Raw genomic sequence first — 25,399 nt, forward strand, 5'->3', positions numbered from 1 at the left:
GGAGCACGCCGCTCTATAACGCGAGAGAGTGGATTTTTTTACACTTGTCGTCGATTAACCGTGGGTTGCTGCTGCGTTCGCTGGAGGAGCGCTGCCGTCGTTTTCCGGTGTGGTCTAGTGGCTAGGATACCTGGCTCTCACCCAGGAGGCCCGGGTTCGATTCCCGGTACCGGAAGTGCGCGTTTTTGTTGCTCCTCTTATGCGACTTGTCTCGACTTTGCTCGACTGACGCTACGCTGACGCGTGCACAAAGCCACGTTAAGTATGATTCGTTGCAACACCTGACGGCGAGAGAGATGGGCGTCTATCCACTTGTTATCCAGCCACATACCGGTACCTGTTGTCAAGAGGCTTGGAGGTCTGCAACACATTGCCACGGAGGTGGATGCAGCTAACCACTGTAGTTAGTGTACTGACAGCGCAGGCACGTTCATTAGCTCGCATGCATGTGATGGAGACCGTGTCTGCCACTGCTGTGGCGTACACCTTGGCCTAGGCTTAGGCTTTGCTGTGTATCGACACTTGCATTCCAGCCAGCTGCTTCCGTGGGCGCCTCCGTGGCCATGGCCGTGATCGTCTAGTGGTTAGGACATTGCGTTGTGGCCGCAATAACCCAGGTTCGAATCCTGGTCACGGCAATTTTTGAAAGTTTCTCCTTGCTGCCGTTGCATTGACGATAGTGCACGAGTACCCGAAATCACAGTGCTTCCTTGGTTTTTCACTCGTGTTCCGCAGGCCGCAGTCCGTACTACCACTTCATCACAAGTGCAACCTTCTTGAGCTCACATATGTCTGTTACATGGAACATTCTAGCTCCGCCCGACAGGTACAGCTATGATACTTTAGTGGTTACGGAAAGCCCAGGTTTCGAAACATGGTCACGGCACGAAAACGTCTCTTGATGCTGTCTCCTTAACTGCGACAGCTACAGACAAGTGGCGTCGCTACCATACGGCGGGCACGGCACTTTCTTGTTGTGGATGGCCTAAAGAGATGCTTCCAGTGGACATGGCACGGCGATTGCCAAGATACTTCCATTTCGAAGTGACCTTTGTAGTACAAATGAAACGTTTTGCCGCTGCTGCTCCAACGGTAACGTGGCCGAGCGGTCTAAGGCGCTGGTTTTAGGCACCAGTCTTTTCGGAGGCGTGGGTTCGAATCCCACCGTTGCCAATTTTGACGTCTCATTTTTGTGCCGATGCGGTGTGTTCTCGTGGGGTAGGACGCAGCTCTTGTGACGCGCGTGTTGTGTAGGTAGCGTGGCCGAGCGGTCTAAGGCGCTGGTATCAGGCACCAGTCTCTTTGGAGGCGTGGGTTCCAAACCCACAGGTGCCAAACGTGTAATGTTGCCTGTGTCGTAGACAGCTGCACTCATTGCCCGCAAAGAAAACGGCACAACAAGGCGTGAGCGTCTGTTTCGTGAATTGTCGTAGAACAGTGCGTGGTGCAACGACAGGATTTGTAGGCGCCTTTTGCTCTCATCATTGCTGGCGTTCGTCTCCACGAAATGCGTCCGGAGCACGCCGCTCTATAACGCGAGAGAGTGGATTTTTTTACACTTGTCGTCGATTAACCGTGGGTTGCTGCTGCGTTCGCTGGAGGAGCGCTGCCGTCGTTATCCGGTGTGGTCTAGTGGCTAGGATACCTGGCTCTCACCCAGGAGGCCCGGGTTCGATTCCCGGTACCGGAAGTGCGCGTTTTTGTTGCTCCTCTTATGCGACTTGTCTCGACTTTGCTCGACTGACGCTACGCTGACGCGTGCACAAAGCCACGTTAAGTATGATTCGTTGCAACACCTGACGGCGAGAGAGATGGGCGTCTATCCACTTGTTATCCAGCCACATACCGGTACCTGTTGTCAAGAGGCTTGGAGGTCTGCAACACATTGCCACGGAGGTGGATGCAGCTAACCACTGTAGTTAGTGTACTGACAGCGCAGGCACGTTCATTAGCTCGCATGCATGTGATGGAGACCGTGTCTGCCACTGCTGTGGCGTACACCTTGGCCTAGGCTTAGGCTTTGCTGTGTATCGACACTTGCATTCCAGCCAGCTGCTTCCGTGGGCGCCTCCGTGGCCATGGCCGTGATCGTCTAGTGGTTAGGACATTGCGTTGTGGCCGCAATAACCCAGGTTCGAATCCTGGTCACGGCAATTTTTGAAAGTTTCTCCTTGCTGCCGTTGCATTGACGATAGTGCACGAGTACCCGAAATCACAGTGCTTCCTTGGTTTTTCACTCGTGTTCCGCAGGCCGCAGTCCGTACTACCACTTCATCACAAGTGCAACCTTCTTGAGCTCACATATGTCTGTTACATGGAACATTCTAGCTCCGCCCGACAGGTACAGCTATGATACTTTAGTGGTTACGGAAAGCCCAGGTTTCGAAACATGGTCACGGCACGAAAACGTCTCTTGATGCTGTCTCCTTAACTGCGACAGCTACAGACAAGTGGCGTCGCTACCATACGGCGGGCACGGCACTTTCTTGTTGTGGATGGCCTAAAGAGATGCTTCCAGTGGACATGGCACGGCGATTGCCAAGATACTTCCATTTCGAAGTGACCTTTGTAGTACAAATGAAACGTTTTGCCGCTGCTGCTCCAACGGTAACGTGGCCGAGCGGTCTAAGGCGCTGGTTTTAGGCACCAGTCTTTTCGGAGGCGTGGGTTCGAATCCCACCGTTGCCAATTTTGACGTCTCATTTTTGTGCCGATGCGGTGTGTTCTCGTGGGGTAGGACGCAGCTCTTGTGACGCGCGTGTTGTGTAGGTAGCGTGGCCGAGCGGTCTAAGGCGCTGGTATCAGGCACCAGTCTCTTTGGAGGCGTGGGTTCCAAACCCACAGGTGCCAAACGTGTAATGTTGCCTGTGTCGTAGACAGCTGCACTCATTGCCCGCAAAGAAAACGGCACAACAAGGCGTGAGCGTCTGTTTCGTGAATTGTCGTAGAACAGTGCGTGGTGCAACGACAGGATTTGTAGGCGCCTTTTGCTCTCATCATTGCTGGCGTTCGTCTCCACGAAATGCGTCCGGAGCACGCCGCTCTATAACGCGAGAGAGTGGATTTTTTTACACTTGTCGTCGATTAACCGTGGGTTGCTGCTGCGTTCGCTGGAGGAGCGCTGCCGTCGTTATCCGGTGTGGTCTAGTGGCTAGGATACCTGGCTCTCACCCAGGAGGCCCGGGTTCGATTCCCGGTACCGGAAGTGCGCGTTTTTGTTGCTCCTCTTATGCGACTTGTCTCGACTTTGCTCGACTGACGCTACGCTGACGCGTGCACAAAGCCACGTTAAGTATGATTCGTTGCAACACCTGACGGCGAGAGAGATGGGCGTCTATCCACTTGTTATCCAGCCACATACCGGTACCTGTTGTCAAGAGGCTTGGAGGTCTGCAACACATTGCCACGGAGGTGGATGCAGCTAACCACTGTAGTTAGTGTACTGACAGCGCAGGCACGTTCATTAGCTCGCATGCATGTGATGGAGACCGTGTCTGCCACTGCTGTGGCGTACACCTTGGCCTAGGCTTAGGCTTTGCTGTGTATCGACACTTGCATTCCAGCCAGCTGCTTCCGTGGGCGCCTCCGTGGCCATGGCCGTGATCGTCTAGTGGTTAGGACATTGCGTTGTGGCCGCAATAACCCAGGTTCGAATCCTGGTCACGGCAATTTTTGAAAGTTTCTCGTTGCTGCCGTTGCATTGACGATAGTGCACGAGTACCCGAAATCACAGTGCTTCCTTGGTTTTTCACTCGTGTTCCGCAGGCCGCAGTCCGTACTACCACTTCATCACAAGTGCAACCTTCTTGAGCTCACATATGTCTGTTACATGGAACATTCTAGCTCCGCCCGACAGGTACAGCTATGATACTTTAGTGGTTACGGAAAGCCCAGGTTTCGAAACATGGTCACGGCACGAAAACGTCTCTTGATGCTGTCTCCTTAACTGCGACAGCTACAGACAAGTGGCGTCGCTACCATACGGCGGGCACGGCACTTTCTTGTTGTGGATGGCCTAAAGAGATGCTTCCAGTGGACATGGCACGGCGATTGCCAAGATACTTCCATTTCGAAGTGACCTTTGTAGTACAAATGAAACGTTTTGCCGCTGCTGCTCCAACGGTAACGTGGCCGAGCGGTCTAAGGCGCTGGTTTTAGGCACCAGTCTTTTCGGAGGCGTGGGTTCGAATCCCACCGTTGCCAATTTTGACGTCTCATTTTTGTGCCGATGCGGTGTGTTCTCGTGGGGTAGGACGCAGCTCTTGTGACGCGCGTGTTGTGTAGGTAGCGTGGCCGAGCGGTCTAAGGCGCTGGTATCAGGCACCAGTCTCTTTGGAGGCGTGGGTTCCAAACCCACAGGTGCCAAACGTGTAATGTTGCCTGTGTCGTAGACAGCTGCACTCATTGCCCGCAAAGAAAACGGCACAACAAGGCGTGAGCGTCTGTTTCGTGAATTGTCGTAGAACAGTGCGTGGTGCAACGACAGGATTTGTAGGCGCCTTTTGCTCTCATCATTGCTGGCGTTCGTCTCCACGAAATGCGTCCGGAGCACGCCGCTCTATAACGCGAGAGAGTGGATTTTTTTACACTTGTCGTCGATTAACCGTGGGTTGCTGCTGCGTTCGCTGGAGGAGCGCTGCCGTCGTTATCCGGTGTGGTCTAGTGGCTAGGATACCTGGCTCTCACCCAGGAGGCCCGGGTTCGATTCCCGGTACCGGAAGTGCGCGTTTTTGTTGCTCCTCTTATGCGACTTGTCTCGACTTTGCTCGACTGACGCTACGCTGACGCGTGCACAAAGCCACGTTAAGTATGATTCGTTGCAACACCTGACGGCGAGAGAGATGGGCGTCTATCCACTTGTTATCCAGCCACATACCGGTACCTGTTGTCAAGAGGCTTGGAGGTCTGCAACACATTGCCACGGAGGTGGATGCAGCTAACCACTGTAGTTAGTGTACTGACAGCGCAGGCACGTTCATTAGCTCGCATGCATGTGATGGAGACCGTGTCTGCCACTGCTGTGGCGTACACCTTGGCCTAGGCTTAGGCTTTGCTGTGTATCGACACTTGCATTCCAGCCAGCTGCTTCCGTGGGCGCCTCCGTGGCCATGGCCGTGATCGTCTAGTGGTTAGGACATTGCGTTGTGGCCGCAATAACCCAGGTTCGAATCCTGGTCACGGCAATTTTTGAAAGTTTCTCGTTGCTGCCGTTGCATTGACGATAGTGCACGAGTACCCGAAATCACAGTGCTTCCTTGGTTTTTCACTCGTGTTCCGCAGGCCGCAGTCCGTACTACCACTTCATCACAAGTGCAACCTTCTTGAGCTCACATATGTCTGTTACATGGAACATTCTAGCTCCGCCCGACAGGTACAGCTATGATACTTTAGTGGTTACGGAAAGCCCAGGTTTCGAAACATGGTCACGGCACGAAAACGTCTCTTGATGCTGTCTCCTTAACTGCGACAGCTACAGACAAGTGGCGTCGCTACCATACGGCGGGCACGGCACTTTCTTGTTGTGGATGGCCTAAAGAGATGCTTCCAGTGGACATGGCACGGCGATTGCCAAGATACTTCCATTTCGAAGTGACCTTTGTAGTACAAATGAAACGTTTTGCCGCTGCTGCTCCAACGGTAACGTGGCCGAGCGGTCTAAGGCGCTGGTTTTAGGCACCAGTCTTTTCGGAGGCGTGGGTTCGAATCCCACCGTTGCCAATTTTGACGTCTCATTTTTGTGCCGATGCGGTGTGTTCTCGTGGGGTAGGACGCAGCTCTTGTGACGCGCGTGTTGTGTAGGTAGCGTGGCCGAGCGGTCTAAGGCGCTGGTATCAGGCACCAGTCTCTTTGGAGGCGTGGGTTCCAAACCCACAGGTGCCAAACGTGTAATGTTGCCTGTGTCGTAGACAGCTGCACTCATTGCCCGCAAAGAAAACGGCACAACAAGGCGTGAGCGTCTGTTTCGTGAATTGTCGTAGAACAGTGCGTGGTGCAACGACAGGATTTGTAGGCGCCTTTTGCTCTCATCATTGCTGGCGTTCGTCTCCACGAAATGCGTCCGGAGCACGCCGCTCTATAACGCGAGAGAGTGGATTTTTTTACACTTGTCGTCGATTAACCGTGGGTTGCTGCTGCGTTCGCTGGAGGAGCGCTGCCGTCGTTATCCGGTGTGGTCTAGTGGCTAGGATACCTGGCTCTCACCCAGGAGGCCCGGGTTCGATTCCCGGTACCGGAAGTGCGCGTTTTTGTTGCTCCTCTTATGCGACTTGTCTCGACTTTGCTCGACTGACGCTACGCTGACGCGTGCACAAAGCCACGTTAAGTATGATTCGTTGCAACACCTGACGGCGAGAGAGATGCGGCGTCTATCCACTTGTTATCCAGCCACATACCGGTACCTGTTGTCAAGAGGCTTGGAGGTCTGCAACACATTGCCACGGAGGTGGATGCAGCTAACCACTGTAGTTAGTGTACTGACAGCGCAGGCACGTTCATTTGCTCGCATGCATGTGATGGAGACCGTGTCTGCCACTGCTGTGGCGTACACCTTGGCCTAGGCTTAGGCTTTGCTGTGTATCGACACTTGCATTCCAGCCAGCTGCTTCCGTGGGCGCCTCCGTGGCCATGGCCGTGATCGTCTAGTGGTTAGGACATTGCGTTGTGGCCGCAATAACCCAGGTTCGAATCCTGGTCACGGCAATTTTTGAAAGTTTCTCCTTGCTGCCGTTGCATTGACGATAGTGCACGAGTAACCGAAATCACAGTGCTTCCTTGGTTTTTCACTCGTGTTCCGCAGGCCGCAGTCCGTACTACCACTTCATCACAAGTGCAACCTTCTTGAGCTCACATATGTCTGTTACATGGAACATTCTAGCTCCGCCCGACAGGTACAGCTATGATACTTTAGTGGTTACGGAAAGCCCAGGTTTCGAAACATGGTCACGGCACGAAAACGTCTCTTGATGCTGTCTCCTTAACTGCGACAGCTACAGACAAGTGGCGTCGCTACCATACGGCGGGCACGGCACTTTCTTGTTGTGGATGGCCTAAAGAGATGCTTCCAGTGGACATGGCACGGCGATTGCCAAGATACTTCCATTTCGAAGTGACCTTTGTAGTACAAATGAAACGTTTTGCCGCTGCTGCTCCAACGGTAACGTGGCCGAGCGGTCTAAGGCGCTGGTTTTAGGCACCAGTCTCTTCGGAGCCGTGGGCCCGAACACATCGCGCGCTCGCTGCGGCGTGTCGGGCGGTGTTTACGTGCGGATCGCGGTCGGCGGCGTGTGCTTCGCGGCGCTATTTCTTCAGTGTCTGTTATTCCTGTGAGTACTATGGATCTCGATCGTTCAGAGAATCGTGAGAACAATATTCAGTGCGCGTTTGATAGATCCGTCCGTCGCCCTACGGCTTTCGAGATTCACGAATGGGTTAGAAACGAACTTCAATTGCCGAAAAGTGTAGTTCTTGGTGTTCAACTAGACGCGTTCCTTAACTCGTTATTTCTCAAACTGTCATCTTCAGATATGTGTGATTCTCTCGTCAATGTAAATGGTGGTGTACGTAAACTTAAGCACCTTGACGGTACAATTAGTGATGTTGTGCTATCGAACGCGGGTTATGGTATACGCACTGTTCGCGTGTTTAACCTGCCATTCGAAGTCCGTAATGAAACTATTTCTCGTAGTTTACTTCCGTATGGTACAGTGCTTTCGGTCGTAAAAGAGAAATGGTCGTCAGCTTATCATTACGACGTTGAGAACGGTGTTCGCAGTGTCCGCATGATTGTCCGACAGCATATACCGTCTTTTGTTGTTGTTGCTGGCCATCGGGCCTTTATTACTTATAGCGGTCAACCGGCAACCTGTTCTTTTTGCAATGGTACCGGACATTTTCGACAGGACTGTCCGAAACGTAGTCGCCCTGTGCAATTACCAAGGACAGACGGTCAGGATGAGGTGACGTGGGCGTCGGTCGCGCTTGGCGCCTCCCCCGCACGTGCGAGTCGTGTGTCTGCACCTGTGATTGCGACCGACGTTGTGGCAATGGACGTTACACCTTCCGTTCCTGTTGCTGATAGCTCCCCGGCGTTGCCTGTCGATGTAGCGGCCCCCGTGCCTGATACGCAGGCTGTTGATAGAAATGCGCTACCGATTGTGTCGGACCCTGTACCGGCAGCTGTAACGCTGTCCGTATCGGAACCCGTTCCAGAGGCTGCTCCCTCTGTTAGGAATGAGAATGTGTCCGCTTCTGCCACCGTTGCTGTCGACCGTGAGGAGCGTCTTGACGCCCCCGCGGAACCCAAACCGCGTCGGGAAAGGCCTACTGAGAGGGCTGAAAACGTTACCCGCTTTCGCAGCGCGAGTATTTCAGGTGTTTCCTTCCGTAAGGCGCGAACGCCGTCCCCGGTGGTGACTTGTGTTCCACCGTACAAGTCCACCTCTAAACAAAAGAAATTGCAACGGGCCTCGCAGCGCGCGGTTGTTGACTCGCGGCAGGCGCCGGCTTCCGATCGCCGTCGGCAGCGGCCTGCTGCTTGCAGTCAGCCCGAGGCGTCCGTGAGTTCCGCGGAATCTAAGCGGGACGAGAAAGTTCGACAGCTAAAGGTTCTCCTTACTAAAACGGAGCCTGTGGTGGCAAGCGGTATGGCGATGGACGTTGTTCAGGGCGTGTCGCCTGCACACTTGGCAGCTAAACGTAAATCGGACGACTCACATTGCCGTCGCATCCGGCCGCACTCGCAGGATTCTGGATCTGTTTCTGCCGTCGGCGCTGGACCTGCCACGGCGGCTCCTTCCGGTGCCGCTGTTAGTATGGACACGGAGGTGGTTCAGCCCCCCGTGTTTTCCGGTGATAAGTGTGACTGGGCGGCGGACGTGGAGGTGGACGACGGCACTGGAGCCGGTACGTAGCGTGACTTTGCTCTTTGCTTGGCAGCGTGATTGCATCGGCCGTTGCCTAAGTTTACCGTTGTTTTTTGTGGCGTATTCTTGTCTATCTTGTGTGACACCGGTCTGTTGCGCGTTTTAACCTGTATTTTCGCACGCGAGTGTAATTTTGGCAGCGCCACTGCACCCGTCGTTGTGTGTTTTTATTTGTTGTGTATTTTCAATGTGTTTCGTATTTTTTTAATGGGTTGGGTGCCAGCCGCTCGTCGGCGGCACATTTTAGTCGTTCTTGCCGCTCACTTGGATCGTTATGGATACACGGGTGCTTTTCCAGATGTGCGCATTTATTTTTCACACAGTTGTGTAGTTTTGTTGTCAATGGGGCCTGACACGCGGTTTTTGTGTGTTACCCCGTTAATCTCAATACCATGTGCTGTCTTACCGGTGCATGTACCACTTTTGTAGTGCGTATACTTTTTATTCGCGCGTCTGATGTGTAACATCCGTTTCAGACATATTTTACTGTGCTTGCCACTTCCTTGCATTGTTTTAGCGGCATATGTGCATGCAATTTTTTGCGGATCTATGTATTAGCTTTTGAAAGTGTCTGGTGTTTATTGTCCGCTAGCGGAACTTTTAGTCGTTTGTGTTGAAACAGTGTGTGCTCCTTGTGACGCCACTGCTTCCACCGTTGTGCACGCTTCTTTACTTGTTCTTTCTAATTGTTATTTATTGTCTTTGCTGTGTCTGGTGTGTGCCCCCCGTCGGAGGCAATGTCTCATCGCTCATGCCGACGAGCTGCATGGTACAGCATTGGCGGCGCACATGTCGTTTTACTCTGCCCGTATCTTTTTGCTATTTTACCTATGTCTACAGTCTCCACATTTTGGGGGATAGCTTTTACCGTTGTTGTTGATTGCATGCGTGTTTTGGTAGCGCACACTACCTTTCATTCTGCCACAATATGCTTTTGATTTACCTTTGTGCGCGGCGTCGCCGGTTTGTTTTTTATTTACTGGTCCTGTCGCTCGACTGCGTCGTCCTCGCTGTGCCGGGGCACCTATTATTTTATGTGTATATTGTATCTTCTTATCTGTTGGTGTTTTAGCTGTGCTTGGCGTTCGGTAGCCTGTGGTGGATCGTTTTTGCCGTTCATGTTTACGTGTTGCTTTGCTTTGGGGGCGCCCTTGTGACTGTTATTGTAGACCCTTCTTTCGTGTGTAATTTGTGTATGATACCTGCCACCTGTCGGTATGCCATTTTTGCCGATCTTGTCTACATTCCGCGTTATCTTCGCAGCGATACTGCCTCGCTTCTTGTGCACACTGTATTTGTTGCTCCTTGCGTTGTGTATGGTTCCTGACACGCGCCGGTGGCGTATACTTACTGTTAATGTTAACAAAATGCGTAGTCCTCATAAGGTCTTTGCCTTAAAAACTCTTTTATGTGAAACCCGTTGCCATGTCGCCTTTTTGCAAGAAGTGACACGGGAGGCTCTCCTTCTTTTAACCGATCTGAGTGACTACGTTATTGTGGATAATGTGGTGTCAGACAATGTCACCGGTACAGCTATTTTAGTCTGCCCCGGGCTCACTGTCACTAATATCGAGTGTCTCCCTACTGGCCGCGCTATTGCGTGCACTATTGAAGGCGTCGCGTTTGTTAATGTTTATGCTCCTTCCGGTAGCGACTACGCGGCGCGGCGGCTCTTTTATAGTCAGGAGCTGTGTGAGGTTTTGCACCGTAATTCCGCTCATTTAATTCTCGGCGGTGATTTTAATGCGGTCACCGATGACCGCGATCAGGAGCCGCGCCCCAACAAGTGTCAGGAACTCCACACGCTTCTCACAAGTTTTAATCTGCAGGACACGTGGCGAATGCTCCACCCGGTTGACACCCAATTTACCTATTTTTATCCACAGGGACACAGCCGACTTGATCGGATCTATGTGTCATCGTCACTTGCGGCCCCGGTGGCTCGATCTGAGGTCAGGCCGGTTATTTTTTCAGATCACTGCAGTTATTTTTGTGAACTTTCGCTTCCATTTTTTAGGCCTTCCTATCGCCGAAATCTATGGAAGTTTAACTGCAGCCTGCTGGCCGACTCTCATTTTCAGCAGTCCTTCACTGATATGTGGCACAACCTTTTGCAGGCTAAACCCGGTGATAGTAGCGTTCTCGGGTGGTGGGTTGGCACTGCCAAACCTGCAGTCCGGACCTTTTTAATTAATTTTAGCCGAGACGCAGCGCACTGGCGTCGCTCGACGTCACAGTTTTATCAGAGCTGTTTGAAGGACCTCGCCCGCCAAGTTACGGCCCAGCCGCATCTTCTTCCCATTTTCAAACAATTTCAGGCCGAACTTTTGACCGATCTGCGGCGAAAGGGTAGGGGGCCGGTTACTCGGTGCCAACCTGTGGGTGCCGTGGACGGGGAGCCGCTCTCTATATATCATCTCAACAGAGAGCGGAAGATGCGCGAACGATTGGCTTTTAATGCGTGGGTCACTCGGGATGGAATAAAGACTTCCGACAGGGTGACGATTGAGAGGGAAATCCACGCACATTTTGAGTCTCTCTTTCGTGACGTTGATGTCGAACCCGCTGCGCTGCGTCGTCTTTTACAGGGGATTCCTAATGTTTTACGTCGCACAGACCGTGTCCATCTTAATGAGGCTTTTACGTCCGATGAATTGTACGAAGCTGTCAAGCGAAGTCCTAGGGGAAAATCTCCCGGAATGGACGGCATTCCCGCTGAATTTTATTTGCAATTTTTTAACCTTTTACGCGATACGTTAACCAGTATCGCGAATGAAATTCTTAATGGCGCTCCTCTACCAACGGAATTTGCAGCGGGATGCATCACGCTCATTCCAAAATCGAAAGCGACGCCGAATATCCACGCTGTTCGACCGATCACTCTGTTAAACGCGGACTATAAGATCATGGCGAGGTGCGTCGCGCACAGACTGCGGCAAGTCATGCCGCGCGTTCTCTGTGAACATCAGACGTGTGCTGTGCGTGACAGGAATATTTTTGACGCCGTTCTGGCCTATAGGGATTGTATCGGTTTTGTACGCGGCAACAGAGTTCGGTCGGCAGCCATTATGTTGATCGATTTCCAGAATGCGTTTGACAGGGTTGGCCATGCCTATTTGCGGCGTGTCATGGTTGCAATGGGCTTTGGCCGTAAGTTTACTCACACGGTTCAGGGTTTTTTGCGAAATGCCACGTCGAGTGTCATCGTCAATGGGTCCCTCAGTCAGCCTATACGTCTAACTCGCTCGGTCAGACAGGGTTGCCCGTTGTCAATGACACTTTACGCTTTGGCGCTCGACCCGCTGCTGCGGTCTATCTGCCGCGAGTGTCCCGGGATCCAACTTGGGGAAGATCGCCTCACTTGTCGGGCTTATGCCGACGATCTTGGGGTGTTCTTGGGTCGGCCGGCCGATGTAGATACCCTGTACTCTGTTCTCCGGCTTTTTGAGAAGGCGACGGGGGCCGTTGTGAATGTTCACAAGACGGTTTTGCTGCCTCTTACTCCACGCATGAGCCATGTGCGTCGAAATTGGTTCAGTGTTGTGCAGCAGCACAAAGTCCTGGGGGTTATTTTATCTGATAATCCTCAGCGCATGGAGGCTCTGAATTGGCGTCCCGTCTTACACACCGTTAGGGCGGTTGTTAAAATTCATGCGGCCCGGCATTTGGCGCTCCATGACAAGGTGCATCTTATTAACACTACCATCTTAGCTCGAGCGTGGTATTTAGCACAGGTTCTCCCGGTTCCTAAGCTTCTAGCTCGCGCTATTAAACAGGCCGTGTACTGGCTCCTTTGGAAAGGGGACATTTTCAAAGTTTCATTAGCCACCTGCACCTTACATCCGGCCGATGGGGGACTCGGTCTGGTGGATTTTTCCGCCAAATGCGCGGCGCTCCTCCTCAAACGGACTACGGCCGTATTGGAGAAAGGCACCAGCAGTGCCACGGTCAGGTTGTTCACCCAATACCGCCCACCTTCCGTGGTTGCTCCGGTCTCTGTCAGCCACATACCCTTTGCGCTGAATTACGTGCGGCGTTTTTATTTTAACAGCAGCTATCTTGCGCATAGTGGCACCAGCGGGGGCCGTGTGGGCGACATTGTCCGTGCTCTGCGGGGATTACCGGCCAGAAACAAGTGGGAGTACCGCCTACCACATACTGACTGGCGGACAGTTTGGCGCAACATCACCACCCCCGTGCTTCCTGCACCTGTCAGAGCAACGTGGTATAAAGTGGTCAATGGCACGATTCCTACAAATGCTAAACTGCACTCTATTCATTTGAGTCCGTCCCCTGCATGCGAAGAGTGCCATGTCGAAGATACCATTGAACATCGTTTCGTGTGCCGTCGGTTCCGTGCTGTGTGGGACACTGCCCGGGATATGGTTCGTCTCGTCAACAGGGTGTCTATAGCGCAGGTGACAGTGGCAGATGCAATCGTACCTCAGTGTAAGGCGTTTCCATCCACCAAACGCAATGCCACGATTTGGTTAATCGGCCATACCATTCATTCACTCTTTTGTCTCAAACTGACGGATCGTTTAGATTTTCTCACCTACTTATGGACTGAACACGGCAAGTACCGTGTTCGTACCGATTATGTTCTGACTTTTGCAAATTTTTTGCATGTCGCTTTGGCGCATGCTTTTGCTCTTTACCGATGTCGACTTAATTAATTTTCCCCATTCCTGCTTAAAACTGTGACGTGATAGTGAGAGAATTCGTTTAGCGATGCATGTATATTCAGTATCAGGAACGAAAAATATAACGTAATCGGGAGACATTTCTACCTTGGGAATTGCCTCGTATATGGTGTATTGCGAGGATTTTTGTTTTCCTTTCTTTATTTTCCTCTTGTTTTCCACTCTGCCCTGTTATGGTTTGGGATCGTGTTACCGCGAAGAAGCGTTTGCATGAAAGTGTTCCCTTTTTTGTGGACATTTCATTGTGTTTTACTTATTTTTACTTTCGTCGGGATTGATGGTGAGATTTTCCAAATTGAATTGCATTGTTTTCTTTTCTTTCTTGTTTATTAAGAGTGATCATCGCACTCTTTTTTTTTTTTTTTTTTTTTTTTTTTTTTTTTTTTTTTTTTTTTTTTTTTCACGGAGTACGTCCGTGATAATGACTTCTCCGTTGCTGAATGGCGTTTTGCTTTGTGTGCTGACTGGACTTTTCTTTGACTGATTTCCGAAAGTAATATTGTTCTTTATTTTTCCACTTCACGAAGCAATCGCATGTTTACTCTGATTTCCGTGAAGATCCACACCTTTCCGTTAACCCTTTCACCAACAATGCCTCAGAGGAAGGAGGATTACTTTTCATTTTACTTTGGTCAACGTTCGTTTTCGTTAAAAAAAAAAAAAAAAAAAAAAAAAAAAAAAAAAAAAAAAAAAAAAAAAAAAAACAAAGAAAAAATAAAAAAAAAAAAAAAAGTTGCCAATTTTGACGTCTCATTTTTGTGCCGATGCGGTGTGTTCTCGTGGGGTAGGACGCAGCTCTTGTGACGCGCGTGTTGTGTAGGTAGCGTGGCCGAGCGGTCTAAGGCGCTGGTATCAGGCACCAGTCTCTTTGGAGGCGTGGGTTCCAAACCCACAGGTGCCAAACGTGTAATGTTGCCTGTGTCGTAGACAGCTGCACTCATTGCCCGCAAAGAAAACGGCACAACAAGGCGTGAGCGTCTGTTTCGTGAATTGTCGTAGAACAGTGCGTGGTGCAACGACAGGATTTGTAGGCGCCTTTTGCTCTCATCATTGCTGGCGTTCGTCTCCACGAAATGCGTCCGGAGCACGCCGCTCTATAACGCGAGAGAGTGGATTTTTTTACACTTGTCGTCGATTAACCGTGGGTTGCTGCTGCGTTCGCTGGAGGAGCGCTGCCGTCGTTATCCGGTGTGGTCTAGTGGCTAGGATACCTGGCTCTCACCCAGGAGGCCCGGGTTCGATTCCCGGTACCGGAAGTGCGCGTTTTTGTTGCTCCTCTTATGCGACTTGTCTCGACTTTGCTCGACTGACGCTACGCTGACGCGTGCACAAAGCCACGTTAAGTATGATTCGTTGCAACACCTGACGGCGAGAGAGATGGGCGTCTATCCACTTGTTATCCAGCCACATACCGGTACCTGTTGTCAAGAGGCTTGGAGGTCTGCAACACATTGCCACGGAGGTGGATGCAGCTAACCACTGTAGTTAGTGTACTGACAGCGCAGGCACGTTCATTTGCTCGCATGCATGTGATGGAGATCGTGTCTGCCACTGCTGTGGCGTACACCTTGGCCTAGGCTTTGCTGTGTATCGACACTTGCATTCCAGCCAGCTGCTTCCGTGGGCGCCTCCGTGGCCATGGCCGTGATCGTCTAGTGGTTAGGACATTGCGTTGTGGCCGCAATAACCCAGGTTCGAATCCTGGTCACGGCAATTTTTGAAAGTTTCTCCTTGCTGCCGTTGCATTGACGATAGTGCACGAGTACCCGAAATCACAGTGCTTCCTTGGTTTTTCACTCGTGTTCCGCAGGCCGCAGTCCGTACTACCACTTCATCACAAGTGCAACCTTCTTGAGCTCACATATGTCTGTTACATGGAACATTCTAGCTCCGCCCGACAGGTACAGCTATGATACTTTAGTGGTTACGGAAAGCCCAGGTTTCGAAACATGGTCACGGCACGAAAACGTCTCTTGATGCTGTCTCCTTAACTGCGACAGCTACAGACAAGTGGCGTCGCTACCATACGGCGGGCACGGCACTTTCTTGTTGTGGATGGCCTAAAGAGATGCTTCCAGTGGACATGGCACGGCGATTGCCAAGATACTTCCATTTCGAAGTGACCTTTGTAGTACAAATGAAACGTTTTGCCGCTGCTGCTCCAACGGTAACGTGGCCGAGCGGTCTAAGGCGCTGGTTTTAGGCACCAGTCTTTTCGGAGGCGTGGGTTCGAATCCCACCGTTGCCAATTTTGACGTCTCATTTTTGTGCCGATGCGGTGTGTTCTCGTGGGGTAGGACGCAGCTCTTGTGACGCGCGTGTTGTGTAGGTAGCGTGGCCGAGCGGTCTAAGGCGCTGGTATCAGGCACCAGTCTCTTTGGAGGCGTGGGTTCCAAACCCACAGGTGCCAAACGTGTAATGTTGCCTGTGTCGTAGACAGCTGCACTCATTGCCCGCAAAGAAAACGGCACAACAAGGCGTGAGCGTCTGTTTCGTGAATTGTCGTAGAACAGTGCGTGGTGCAACGACAGGATTTGTAGGCGCCTTTTGCTCTCATCATTGCTGGCGTTCGTCTCCACGAAATGCGTCCGGAGCACGCCGCTCTATAACGCGAGAGAGTGGATTTTTTTACACTTGTCGTCGATTAACCGTGGGTTGCTGCTGCGTTCGCTGGAGGAGCGCTGCCGTCGTTATCCGGTGTGGTCTAGTGGCTAGGATACCTGGCTCTCACCCAGGAGGCCCGGGTTCGATTCCCGGTACCGGAAGTGCGCGTTTTTGTTGCTCCTCTTATGCGACTTGTCTCGACTTTGCTCGACTGACGCTACGCTGACGCGTGCACAAAGCCACGTTAAGTATGATTCGTTGCAACACCTGACGGCGAGAGAGATGCGGCGTCTATCCACTTGTTATCCAGCCACATACCGGTACCTGTTGTCAAGAGGCTTGGAGGTCTGCAACACATTGCCACGGAGGTGGATGCAGCTAACCACTGTAGTTAGTGTACTGACAGCGCAGGCACGTTCATTAGCTCGCATGCATGTGATGGAGACCGTGTCTGCCACTGCTGTGGCGTACACCTTGGCCTAGGCTTAGGCTTTGCTGTGTATCGACACTTGCATTCCAGCCAGCTGCTTCCGTGGGCGCCTCCGTGGCCATGGCCGTGATCGTCTAGTGGTTAGGACATTGCGTTGTGGCCGCAATAACCCAGGTTCGAATCCTGGTCACGGCAATTTTTGAAAGTTTCTCCTTGCTGCCGTTGCATTGACGATAGTGCACGAGTACCCGAAATCACAGTGCTTCCTTGGTTTTTCACTCGTGTTCCGCAGGCCGCAGTCCGTACTACCACTTCATCACAAGTGCAACCTTCTTGAGCTCACATATGTCTGTTACATGGAACATTCTAGCTCCGCCCGACAGGTACAGCTATGATACTTTAGTGGTTACGGAAAGCCCAGGTTTCGAAACATGGTCACGGCACGAAAACGTCTCTTGATGCTGTCTCCTTAACTGCGACAGCTACAGACAAGTGGCGTCGCTACCATACGGCGGGCACGGCACTTTCTTGTTGTGGATGGCCTAAAGAGATGCTTCCAGTGGACATGGCACGGCGATTGCCAAGATACTTCCATTTCGAAGTGACCTTTGTAGTACAAATGAAACGTTTTGCCGCTGCTGCTCCAACGGTAACGTGGCCGAGCGGTCTAAGGCGCTGGTTTTAGGCACCAGTCTTTTCGGAGGCGTGGGTTCGAATCCCACCGTTGCCAATTTTGACGTCTCATTTTTGTGCCGATGCGGTGTGTTCTCGTGGGGTAGGACGCAGCTCTTGTGACGCGCGTGTTGTGTAGGTAGCGTGGCCGAGCGGTCTAAGGCGCTGGTATCAGGCACCAGTCTCTTTGGAGGCGTGGGTTCCAAACCCACAGGTGCCAAACGTGTAATGTTGCCTGTGTCGTAGACAGCTGCACTCATTGCCCGCAAAGAAAACGGCACAACAAGGCGTGAGCGTCTGTTTCGTGAATTGTCGTAGAACAGTGCGTGGTGCAACGACAGGATTTGTAGGCGCCTTTTGCTCTCATCATTGCTGGCGTTCGTCTCCACGAAATGCGTCCGGAGCACGCCGCTCTATAACGCGAGAGAGTGGATTTTTTTACACTTGTCGTCGATTAACCGTGGGTTGCTGCTGCGTTCGCTGGAGGAGCGCTGCCGTCGTTATCCGGTGTGGTCTAGTGGCTAGGATACCTGGCTCTCACCCAGGAGGCCCGGGTTCGATTCCCGGTACCGGAAGTGCGCGTTTTTGTTGCTCCTCTTATGCGACTTGTCTCGACTTTGCTCGACTGACGCTACGCTGACGCGTGCACAAAGCCACGTTAAGTATGATTCGTTGCAACACCTGACGGCGAGAGAGATGCGGCGTCTATCCACTTGTTATCCAGCCACATACCGGTACCTGTTGTCAAGAGGCTTGGAGGTCTGCAACACATTGCCACGGAGGTGGATGCAGCTAACCACTGTAGTTAGTGTACTGACAGCGCAGGCACGTTCATTAGCTCGCATGCATGTGATGGAGACCGTGTCTGCCACTGCTGTGGCGTACACCTTGGCCTAGGCTTAGGCTTTGCTGTGTATCGACACTTGCATTCCAGCCAGCTGCTTCCGTGGGCGCCTCCGTGGCCATGGCCGTGATCGTCTAGTGGTTAGGACATTGCGTTGTGGCCGCAATAACCCAGGTTCGAATCCTGGTCACGGCAATTTTTGAAAGTTTCTCCTTGCTGCCGTTGCATTGACGATAGTGCACGAGTACCCGAAATCACAGTGCTTCCTTGGTTTTTCACTCGTGTTCCGCAGGCCGCAGTCCGTACTACCACTTCATCACAAGTGCAACCTTCTTGAGCTCACATATGTCTGTTACATGGAACATTCTAGCTCCGCCCGACAGGTACAGCTATGATACTTTAGTGGTTACGGAAAGCCCAGGTTTCGAAACATGGTCACGGCACGAAAACGTCTCTTGATGCTGTCTCCTTAACTGCGACAGCTACAGACAAGTGGCGTCGCTACCATACGGCGGGCACGGCACTTTCTTGTTGTGGATGGCCTAAAGAGATGCTTCCAGTGGACATGGCACGGCGATTGCCAAGATACTTCCATTTCGAAGTGACCTTTGTAGTACAAATGAAACGTTTTGCCGCTGCTGCTCCAACGGTAACGTGGCCGAGCGGTCTAAGGCGCTGGTTTTAGGCACCAGTCTTTTCGGAGGCGTGGGTTCGAATCCCACCGTTGCCAATTTTGACGTCTCATTTTTGTGCCGATGCGGTGTGTTCTCGTGGGGTAGGACGCAGCTCTTGTGACGCGCGTGTTGTGTAGGTAGCGTGGCCGAGCGGTCTAAGGCGCTGGTATCAGGCACCAGTCTCTTTGGAGGCGTGGGTTCCAAACCCACAGGTGCCAAACGTGTAATGTTGCCTGTGTCGTAGACAGCTGCACTCATTGCCCGCAAAGAAAACGGCACAACAAGGCGTGAGCGTCTGTTTCGTGAATTGTCGTAGAACAGTGCGTGGTGCAACGACAGGATTTGTAGGCGCCTTTTGCTCTCATCATTGCTGGCGTTCGTCTCCACGAAATGCGTCCGGAGCACGCCGCTCTATAACGCGAGAGAGTGGATTTTTTTACACTTGTCGTCGATTAACCGTGGGTTGCTGCTGCGTTCGCTGGAGGAGCGCTGCCGTCGTTATCCGGTGTGGTCTAGTGGCTAGGATACCTGGCTCTCACCCAGGAGGCCCGGGTTCGATTCCCGGTACCGGAAGTGCGCGTTTTTGTTGCTCCTCTTATGCGACTTGTCTCGACTTTGCTCGACTGACGCTACGCTGACGCGTGCACAAAGCCACGTTAAGTATGATTCGTTGCAACACCTGACGGCGAGAGAGATGCGGCGTCTATCCACTTGTTATCCAGCCACATACCGGTACCTGTTGTCAAGAGGCTTGGAGGTCTGCAACACATTGCCACGGAGGTGGATGCAGCTAACCACTGTAGTTAGTGTACTGACAGCGCAGGCACGTTCATTTGCTCGCATGCATGTGATGGAGATCGTGTCTGCCACTGCTGTGGCGTACACCTTGGCCTAGGCTTTGCTGTGTATCGACACTTGCATTCCAGCCAGCTGCTTCCGTGGGCGCCTCCGTGGCCATGGCCGTGATCGTCTAGTGGTTAGGACATTGCGTTGTGGCCGCAATAACCCAGGTTCGAATCCTGGTCACGGCAATTTTTGAAAGTTTCTCCTTGCTGCCGTTGCATTGACGATAGTGCACGAGTACCCGAAATCACAGTGCTTCCTTGGTTTTTCACTCGTGTTCCGCAGGCCGCAGTCCGTACTACCACTTCATCACAAGTGCAACCTTCTTGAGCTCACATATGTCTGTTACATGGAACATTCTAGCTCCGCCCGACAGGTACAGCTATGATACTTTAGTGGTTACGGAAAGCCCAGGTTTCGAAACATGGTCACGGCACGAAAACGTCTCTTGATGCTGTCTCCTTAACTGCGACAGCTACAGACAAGTGGCGTCGCTACCATACGGCGGGCACGGCACTTTCTTGTTGTGGATGGCCTAAAGAGATGCTTCCAGTGGACATGGCACGGCGATTGCCAAGATACTTCCATTTCGAAGTGACCTTTGTAGTACAAATGAAACGTTTTGCCGCTGCTGCTCCAACGGTAACGTGGCCGAGCGGTCTAAGGCGCTGGTTTTAGGCACCAGTCTTTTCGGAGGCGTGGGTTCGAATCCCACCGTTGCCAATTTTGACGTCTCATTTTTGTGCCGATGCGGTGTGTTCTCGTGGGGTAGGACGCAGCTCTTGTGACGCGCGTGTTGTGTAGGTAGCGTGGCCGAGCGGTCTAAGGCGCTGGTATCAGGCACCAGTCTCTTTGGAGGCGTGGGTTCCAAACCCACAGGTGCCAAACGTGTAATGTTGCCTGTGTCGTAGACAGCTGCACTCATTGCCCGCAAAGAAAACGGCACAACAAGGCGTGAGCGTCTGTTTCGTGAATTGTCGTAGAACAGTGCGTGGTGCAACGACAGGATTTGTAGGCGCCTTTTGCTCTCATCATTGCTGGCGTTCGTCTCCACGAAATGCGTCCGGAGCACGCCGCTCTATAACGCGAGAGAGTGGATTTTTTTACACTTGTCGTCGATTAACCGTGGGTTGCTGCTGCGTTCGCTGGAGGAGCGCTGCCGTCGTTATCCGGTGTGGTCTAGTGGCTAGGATACCTGGCTCTCACCCAGGAGGCCCGGGTTCGATTCCCGGTACCGGAAGTGCGCGTTTTTGTTGCTCCTCTTATGCGACTTGTCTCGACTTTGCTCGACTGACGCTACGCTGACGCGTGCACAAAGCCACGTTAAGTATGATTCGTTGCAACACCTGACGGCGAGAGAGATGCGGCGTCTATCCACTTGTTATCCAGCCACATACCGGTACCTGTTGTCAAGAGGCTTGGAGGTCTGCAACACATTGCCACGGAGGTGGATGCAGCTAACCACTGTAGTTAGTGTACTGACAGCGCAGGCACGTTCATTTGCTCGCATGCATGTGATGGAGACCGTGTCTGCCACTGCTGTGGCGTACACCTTGGCCTAGGCTTAGGCTTTGCTGTGTATCGACACTTGCATTCCAGCCAGCTGCTTCCGTGGGCGCCTCCGTGGCCATGGCCGTGATCGTCTAGTGGTTAGGACATTGCGTTGTGGCCGCAATAACCCAGGTTCGAATCCTGGTCACGGCAATTTTTGAAAGTTTCTCCTTGCTGCCGTTGCATTGACGATAGTGCACGAGTACCCGAAATCACAGTGCTTCCTTGGTTTTTCACTCGTGTTCCGCAGGCCGCAGTCCGTACTACCACTTCATCACAAGTGCAACCTTCTTGAGCTCACATATGTCTGTTACATGGAACATTCTAGCTCCGCCCGACAGGTACAGCTATGATACTTTAGTGGTTACGGAAAGCCCAGGTTTCGAAACATGGTCACGGCACGAAAACGTCTCTTGATGCTGTCTCCTTAACTGCGACAGCTACAGACAAGTGGCGTCGCTACCATACGGCGGGCACGGCACTTTCTTGTTGTGGATGGCCTAAAGAGATGCTTCCAGTGGACATGGCACGGCGATTGCCAAGATACTTCCATTTCGAAGTGACCTTTGTAGTACAAATGAAACGTTTTGCCGCTGCTGCTCCAACGGTAACGTGGCCGAGCGGTCTAAGGCGCTGGTTTTAGGCACCAGTCTTTTCGGAGGCGTGGGTTCGAATCCCACCGTTGCCAATTTTGACGTCTCATTTTTGTGCCGATGCGGTGTGTTCTCGTGGGGTAGGACGCAGCTCTTGTGACGCGCGTGTTGTGTAGGTAGCGTGGCCGAGCGGTCTAAGGCGCTGGTATCAGGCACCAGTCTCTTTGGAGGCGTGGGTTCCAAACCCACAGGTGCCAAACGTGTAATGTTGCCTGTGTCGTAGACAGCTGCACTCATTGCCCGCAAAGAAAACGGCACAACAAGGCGTGAGCGTCTGTTTCGTGAATTGTCGTAGAACAGTGCGTGGTGCAACGACAGGATTTGTAGGCGCCTTTTGCTCTCATCATTGCTGGCGTTCGTCTCCACGAAATGCGTCCGGAGCACGCCGCTCTATAACGCGAGAGAGTGGATTTTTTTACACTTGTCGTCGATTAACCGTGGGTTGCTGCTGCGTTCGCTGGAGGAGCGCTGCCGTCGTTATCCGGTGTGGTCTAGTGGCTAGGATACCTGGCTCTCACCCAGGAGGCCCGGGTTCGATTCCCGGTACCGGAAGTGCGCGTTTTTGTTGCTCCTCTTATGCGACTTGTCTCGACTTTGCTCGACTGACGCTACGCTGACGCGTGCACAAAGCCACGTTAAGTATGATTCGTTGCAACACCTGACGGCGAGAGAGATGCGGCGTCTATCCACTTGTTATCCAGCCACATACCGGTACCTGTTGTCAAGAGGCTTGGAGGTCTGCAACACATTGCCACGGAGGTGGATGCAGCTAACCACTGTAGTTAGTGTACTGACAGCGCAGGCACGTTCATTTGCTCGCATGCATGTGATGGAGACCGTGTCTGCCACTGCTGTGGCGTACACCTTGGCCTAGGCTTAGGCTTTGCTGTGTATCGACACTTGCATTCCAGCCAGCTGCTTCCGTGGGCGCCTCCGTGGCCATGGCCGTGATCGTCTAGTGGTTAGGACATTGCGTTGTGGCCGCAATAACCCAGGTTCGAATCCTGGTCACGGCAATTTTTGAAAGTTTCTCCTTGCTGCCGTTGCATTGACGATAGTGCACGAGTACCCGAAATCACAGTGCTTCCTTGGTTTTTCACTCGTGTTCCGCAGGCCGCAGTCCGTACTACCACTTCATCACAAGTGCAACCTTCTTGAGCTCACATATGTCTGTTACATGGAACATTCTAGCTCCGCCCGACAGGTACAGCTATGATACTTTAGTGGTTACGGAAAGCCCAGGTTTCGAAACATGGTCACGGCACGAAAACGTCTCTTGATGCTGTCTCCTTAACTGCGACAGCTACAGACAAGTGGCGTCGCTACCATACGGCGGGCACGGCACTTTCTTGTTGTGGATGGCCTAAAGAGATGCTTCCAGTGGACATGGCACGGCGATTGCCAAGATACTTCCATTTCGAAGTGACCTTTGTAGTACAAATGAAACGTTTTGCCGCTGCTGCTCCAACGGTAACGTGGCCGAGCGGTCTAAGGCGCTGGTTTTAGGCACCAGTCTTTTCGGAGGCGTGGGTTCGAATCCCACCGTTGCCAATTTTGACGTCTCATTTTTGTGCCGATGCGGTGTGTTCTCGTGGGGTAGGACGCAGCTCTTGTGACGCGCGTGTTGTGTAGGTAGCGTGGCCGAGCGGTCTAAGGCGCTGGTATCAGGCACCAGTCTCTTTGGAGGCGTGGGTTCCAAACCCACAGGTGCCAAACGTGTAATGTTGCCTGTGTCGTAGACAGCTGCACTCATTGCCCGCAAAGAAAACGGCACAACAAGGCGTGAGCGTCTGTTTCGTGAATTGTCGTAGAACAGTGCGTGGTGCAACGACAGGATTTGTAGGCGCCTTTTGCTCTCATCATTGCTGGCGTTCGTCTCCACGAAATGCGTCCGGAGCACGCCGCTCTATAACGCGAGAGAGTGGATTTTTTTACACTTGTCGTCGATTAACCGTGGGTTGCTGCTGCGTTCGCTGGAGGAGCGCTGCCGTCGTTATCCGGTGTGGTCTAGTGGCTAGGATACCTGGCTCTCACCCAGGAGGCCCGGGTTCGATTCCCGGTACCGGAAGTGCGCGTTTTTGTTGCTCCTCTTATGCGACTTGTCTCGACTTTGCTCGACTGACGCTACGCTGACGCGTGCACAAAGCCACGTTAAGTATGATTCGTTGCAACACCTGACGGCGAGAGAGATGGGCGTCTATCCACTTGTTATCCAGCCACATACCGGTACCTGTTGTCAAGAGGCTTGGAGGTCTGCAACACATTGCCACGGAGGTGGATGCAGCTAACCACTGTAGTTAGTGTACTGACAGCGCAGGCACGTTCATTTGCTCGCATGCATGTGATGGAGACCGTGTCTGCCACTGCTGTGGCGTACACCTTGGCCTAGGCTTAGGCTTTGCTGTGTATCGACACTTGCATTCCAGCCAGCTGCTTCCGTGGGCGCCTCCGTGGCCATGGCCGTGATCGTCTAGTGGTTAGGACATTGCGTTGTGGCCGCAATAACCCAGGTTCGAATCCTGGTCACGGCAATTTTTGAAAGTTTCTCCTTGCTGCCGTTGCATTGACGATAGTGCACGAGTACCCGAAATCACAGTGCTTCCTTGGTTTTTCACTCGTGTTCCGCAGGCCGCAGTCCGTACTACCACTTCATCACAAGTGCAACCTTCTTGAGCTCACATATGTCTGTTACATGGAACATTCTAGCTCCGCCCGACAGGTACAGCTATGATACTTTAGTGGTTACGGAAAGCCCAGGTTTCGAAACATGGTCACGGCACGAAAACGTCTCTTGATGCTGTCTCCTTAACTGCGACAGCTACAGACAAGTGGCGTCGCTACCATACGGCGGGCACGGCACTTTCTTGTTGTGGATGGCCTAAAGAGATGCTTCCAGTGGACATGGCACGGCGATTGCCAAGATACTTCCATTTCGAAGTGACCTTTGTAGTACAAATGAAACGTTTTGCCGCTGCTGCTCCAACGGTAACGTGGCCGAGCGGTCTAAGGCGCTGGTTTTAGGCACCAGTCTTTTCGGAGGCGTGGGTTCGAATCCCACCGTTGCCAATTTTGACGTCTCATTTTTGTGCCGATGCGGTGTGTTCTCGTGGGGTAGGACGCAGCTCTTGTGACGCGCGTGTTGTGTAGGTAGCGTGGCCGAGCGGTCTAAGGCGCTGGTATCAGGCACCAGTCTCTTTGGAGGCGTGGGTTCCAAACCCACAGGTGCCAAACGTGTAATGTTGCCTGTGTCGTAGACAGCTGCACTCATTGCCCGCAAAGAAAACGGCACAACAAGGCGTGAGCGTCTGTTTCGTGAATTGTCGTAGAACAGTGCGTGGTGCAACGACAGGATTTGTAGGCGCCTTTTGCTCTCATCATTGCTGGCGTTCGTCTCCACGAAATGCGTCCGGAGCACGCCGCTCTATAACGCGAGAGAGTGGATTTTTTTACACTTGTCGTCGATTAACCGTGGGTTGCTGCTGCGTTCGCTGGAGGAGCGCTGCC

The 25,399-nt window shown here is 52.5% G+C and overlaps 35 non-coding genes across 35 annotated transcripts; all 35 read left to right on the plus strand.

The window, feature by feature from the left end:
• Positions 1 to 103: 103 nt before the first annotated feature.
• Trnae-cuc (transfer RNA glutamic acid (anticodon CUC)) lies at positions 104 to 175 on the plus strand. Its single transcript has one exon. It is a non-coding gene; the product is annotated as a tRNA-Glu (tRNA).
• A 391-nt stretch (positions 176 to 566) lies between these two features.
• Trnah-gug (transfer RNA histidin (anticodon GUG)) lies at positions 567 to 638 on the plus strand. The gene has a single exon. It is a non-coding gene; the product is annotated as a tRNA-His (tRNA).
• Positions 639 to 1,091: 453 nt separating this feature from the next.
• On the plus strand, positions 1,092 to 1,173 carry Trnal-uag (transfer RNA leucine (anticodon UAG)). The gene has a single exon. It is a non-coding gene; the product is annotated as a tRNA-Leu (tRNA).
• A 445-nt stretch (positions 1,174 to 1,618) lies between these two features.
• Positions 1,619 to 1,690, plus strand: Trnae-cuc (transfer RNA glutamic acid (anticodon CUC)). Its single transcript has one exon. It is a non-coding gene; the product is annotated as a tRNA-Glu (tRNA).
• A 391-nt stretch (positions 1,691 to 2,081) lies between these two features.
• On the plus strand, positions 2,082 to 2,153 carry Trnah-gug (transfer RNA histidin (anticodon GUG)). Its single transcript has one exon. It is a non-coding gene; the product is annotated as a tRNA-His (tRNA).
• Positions 2,154 to 2,606: 453 nt separating this feature from the next.
• Positions 2,607 to 2,688, plus strand: Trnal-uag (transfer RNA leucine (anticodon UAG)). The gene has a single exon. It is a non-coding gene; the product is annotated as a tRNA-Leu (tRNA).
• Positions 2,689 to 3,133: 445 nt separating this feature from the next.
• On the plus strand, positions 3,134 to 3,205 carry Trnae-cuc (transfer RNA glutamic acid (anticodon CUC)). Its single transcript has one exon. It is a non-coding gene; the product is annotated as a tRNA-Glu (tRNA).
• Positions 3,206 to 3,596: 391 nt separating this feature from the next.
• On the plus strand, positions 3,597 to 3,668 carry Trnah-gug (transfer RNA histidin (anticodon GUG)). Its single transcript has one exon. It is a non-coding gene; the product is annotated as a tRNA-His (tRNA).
• Positions 3,669 to 4,121: 453 nt separating this feature from the next.
• Trnal-uag (transfer RNA leucine (anticodon UAG)) lies at positions 4,122 to 4,203 on the plus strand. Its single transcript has one exon. It is a non-coding gene; the product is annotated as a tRNA-Leu (tRNA).
• A 445-nt stretch (positions 4,204 to 4,648) lies between these two features.
• Positions 4,649 to 4,720, plus strand: Trnae-cuc (transfer RNA glutamic acid (anticodon CUC)). Its single transcript has one exon. It is a non-coding gene; the product is annotated as a tRNA-Glu (tRNA).
• Positions 4,721 to 5,111: 391 nt separating this feature from the next.
• On the plus strand, positions 5,112 to 5,183 carry Trnah-gug (transfer RNA histidin (anticodon GUG)). Its single transcript has one exon. It is a non-coding gene; the product is annotated as a tRNA-His (tRNA).
• A 453-nt stretch (positions 5,184 to 5,636) lies between these two features.
• Positions 5,637 to 5,718, plus strand: Trnal-uag (transfer RNA leucine (anticodon UAG)). The gene has a single exon. It is a non-coding gene; the product is annotated as a tRNA-Leu (tRNA).
• Positions 5,719 to 6,163: 445 nt separating this feature from the next.
• Trnae-cuc (transfer RNA glutamic acid (anticodon CUC)) lies at positions 6,164 to 6,235 on the plus strand. Its single transcript has one exon. It is a non-coding gene; the product is annotated as a tRNA-Glu (tRNA).
• Positions 6,236 to 6,627: 392 nt separating this feature from the next.
• Positions 6,628 to 6,699, plus strand: Trnah-gug (transfer RNA histidin (anticodon GUG)). The gene has a single exon. It is a non-coding gene; the product is annotated as a tRNA-His (tRNA).
• An 8,109-nt stretch (positions 6,700 to 14,808) lies between these two features.
• Positions 14,809 to 14,880, plus strand: Trnae-cuc (transfer RNA glutamic acid (anticodon CUC)). Its single transcript has one exon. It is a non-coding gene; the product is annotated as a tRNA-Glu (tRNA).
• A 385-nt stretch (positions 14,881 to 15,265) lies between these two features.
• On the plus strand, positions 15,266 to 15,337 carry Trnah-gug (transfer RNA histidin (anticodon GUG)). Its single transcript has one exon. It is a non-coding gene; the product is annotated as a tRNA-His (tRNA).
• A 453-nt stretch (positions 15,338 to 15,790) lies between these two features.
• On the plus strand, positions 15,791 to 15,872 carry Trnal-uag (transfer RNA leucine (anticodon UAG)). The gene has a single exon. It is a non-coding gene; the product is annotated as a tRNA-Leu (tRNA).
• Positions 15,873 to 16,317: 445 nt separating this feature from the next.
• On the plus strand, positions 16,318 to 16,389 carry Trnae-cuc (transfer RNA glutamic acid (anticodon CUC)). Its single transcript has one exon. It is a non-coding gene; the product is annotated as a tRNA-Glu (tRNA).
• A 392-nt stretch (positions 16,390 to 16,781) lies between these two features.
• Positions 16,782 to 16,853, plus strand: Trnah-gug (transfer RNA histidin (anticodon GUG)). Its single transcript has one exon. It is a non-coding gene; the product is annotated as a tRNA-His (tRNA).
• A 453-nt stretch (positions 16,854 to 17,306) lies between these two features.
• Positions 17,307 to 17,388, plus strand: Trnal-uag (transfer RNA leucine (anticodon UAG)). The gene has a single exon. It is a non-coding gene; the product is annotated as a tRNA-Leu (tRNA).
• A 445-nt stretch (positions 17,389 to 17,833) lies between these two features.
• Trnae-cuc (transfer RNA glutamic acid (anticodon CUC)) lies at positions 17,834 to 17,905 on the plus strand. Its single transcript has one exon. It is a non-coding gene; the product is annotated as a tRNA-Glu (tRNA).
• Positions 17,906 to 18,297: 392 nt separating this feature from the next.
• Trnah-gug (transfer RNA histidin (anticodon GUG)) lies at positions 18,298 to 18,369 on the plus strand. The gene has a single exon. It is a non-coding gene; the product is annotated as a tRNA-His (tRNA).
• Positions 18,370 to 18,822: 453 nt separating this feature from the next.
• Positions 18,823 to 18,904, plus strand: Trnal-uag (transfer RNA leucine (anticodon UAG)). Its single transcript has one exon. It is a non-coding gene; the product is annotated as a tRNA-Leu (tRNA).
• Positions 18,905 to 19,349: 445 nt separating this feature from the next.
• On the plus strand, positions 19,350 to 19,421 carry Trnae-cuc (transfer RNA glutamic acid (anticodon CUC)). The gene has a single exon. It is a non-coding gene; the product is annotated as a tRNA-Glu (tRNA).
• A 386-nt stretch (positions 19,422 to 19,807) lies between these two features.
• Trnah-gug (transfer RNA histidin (anticodon GUG)) lies at positions 19,808 to 19,879 on the plus strand. Its single transcript has one exon. It is a non-coding gene; the product is annotated as a tRNA-His (tRNA).
• Positions 19,880 to 20,332: 453 nt separating this feature from the next.
• Positions 20,333 to 20,414, plus strand: Trnal-uag (transfer RNA leucine (anticodon UAG)). Its single transcript has one exon. It is a non-coding gene; the product is annotated as a tRNA-Leu (tRNA).
• A 445-nt stretch (positions 20,415 to 20,859) lies between these two features.
• Positions 20,860 to 20,931, plus strand: Trnae-cuc (transfer RNA glutamic acid (anticodon CUC)). The gene has a single exon. It is a non-coding gene; the product is annotated as a tRNA-Glu (tRNA).
• A 392-nt stretch (positions 20,932 to 21,323) lies between these two features.
• Trnah-gug (transfer RNA histidin (anticodon GUG)) lies at positions 21,324 to 21,395 on the plus strand. The gene has a single exon. It is a non-coding gene; the product is annotated as a tRNA-His (tRNA).
• A 453-nt stretch (positions 21,396 to 21,848) lies between these two features.
• Trnal-uag (transfer RNA leucine (anticodon UAG)) lies at positions 21,849 to 21,930 on the plus strand. The gene has a single exon. It is a non-coding gene; the product is annotated as a tRNA-Leu (tRNA).
• Positions 21,931 to 22,375: 445 nt separating this feature from the next.
• On the plus strand, positions 22,376 to 22,447 carry Trnae-cuc (transfer RNA glutamic acid (anticodon CUC)). Its single transcript has one exon. It is a non-coding gene; the product is annotated as a tRNA-Glu (tRNA).
• A 392-nt stretch (positions 22,448 to 22,839) lies between these two features.
• On the plus strand, positions 22,840 to 22,911 carry Trnah-gug (transfer RNA histidin (anticodon GUG)). The gene has a single exon. It is a non-coding gene; the product is annotated as a tRNA-His (tRNA).
• A 453-nt stretch (positions 22,912 to 23,364) lies between these two features.
• Positions 23,365 to 23,446, plus strand: Trnal-uag (transfer RNA leucine (anticodon UAG)). The gene has a single exon. It is a non-coding gene; the product is annotated as a tRNA-Leu (tRNA).
• A 445-nt stretch (positions 23,447 to 23,891) lies between these two features.
• Trnae-cuc (transfer RNA glutamic acid (anticodon CUC)) lies at positions 23,892 to 23,963 on the plus strand. Its single transcript has one exon. It is a non-coding gene; the product is annotated as a tRNA-Glu (tRNA).
• Positions 23,964 to 24,354: 391 nt separating this feature from the next.
• Trnah-gug (transfer RNA histidin (anticodon GUG)) lies at positions 24,355 to 24,426 on the plus strand. The gene has a single exon. It is a non-coding gene; the product is annotated as a tRNA-His (tRNA).
• Positions 24,427 to 24,879: 453 nt separating this feature from the next.
• On the plus strand, positions 24,880 to 24,961 carry Trnal-uag (transfer RNA leucine (anticodon UAG)). The gene has a single exon. It is a non-coding gene; the product is annotated as a tRNA-Leu (tRNA).
• Positions 24,962 to 25,399: the final 438 nt, after the last annotated feature.

This window comes from Schistocerca gregaria, unplaced genomic scaffold (genome assembly GCF_023897955.1).
Source record: "Schistocerca gregaria isolate iqSchGreg1 unplaced genomic scaffold, iqSchGreg1.2 ptg000169l, whole genome shotgun sequence".
Lineage (NCBI taxonomy): Eukaryota > Metazoa > Arthropoda > Insecta > Orthoptera > Acrididae > Schistocerca > Schistocerca gregaria.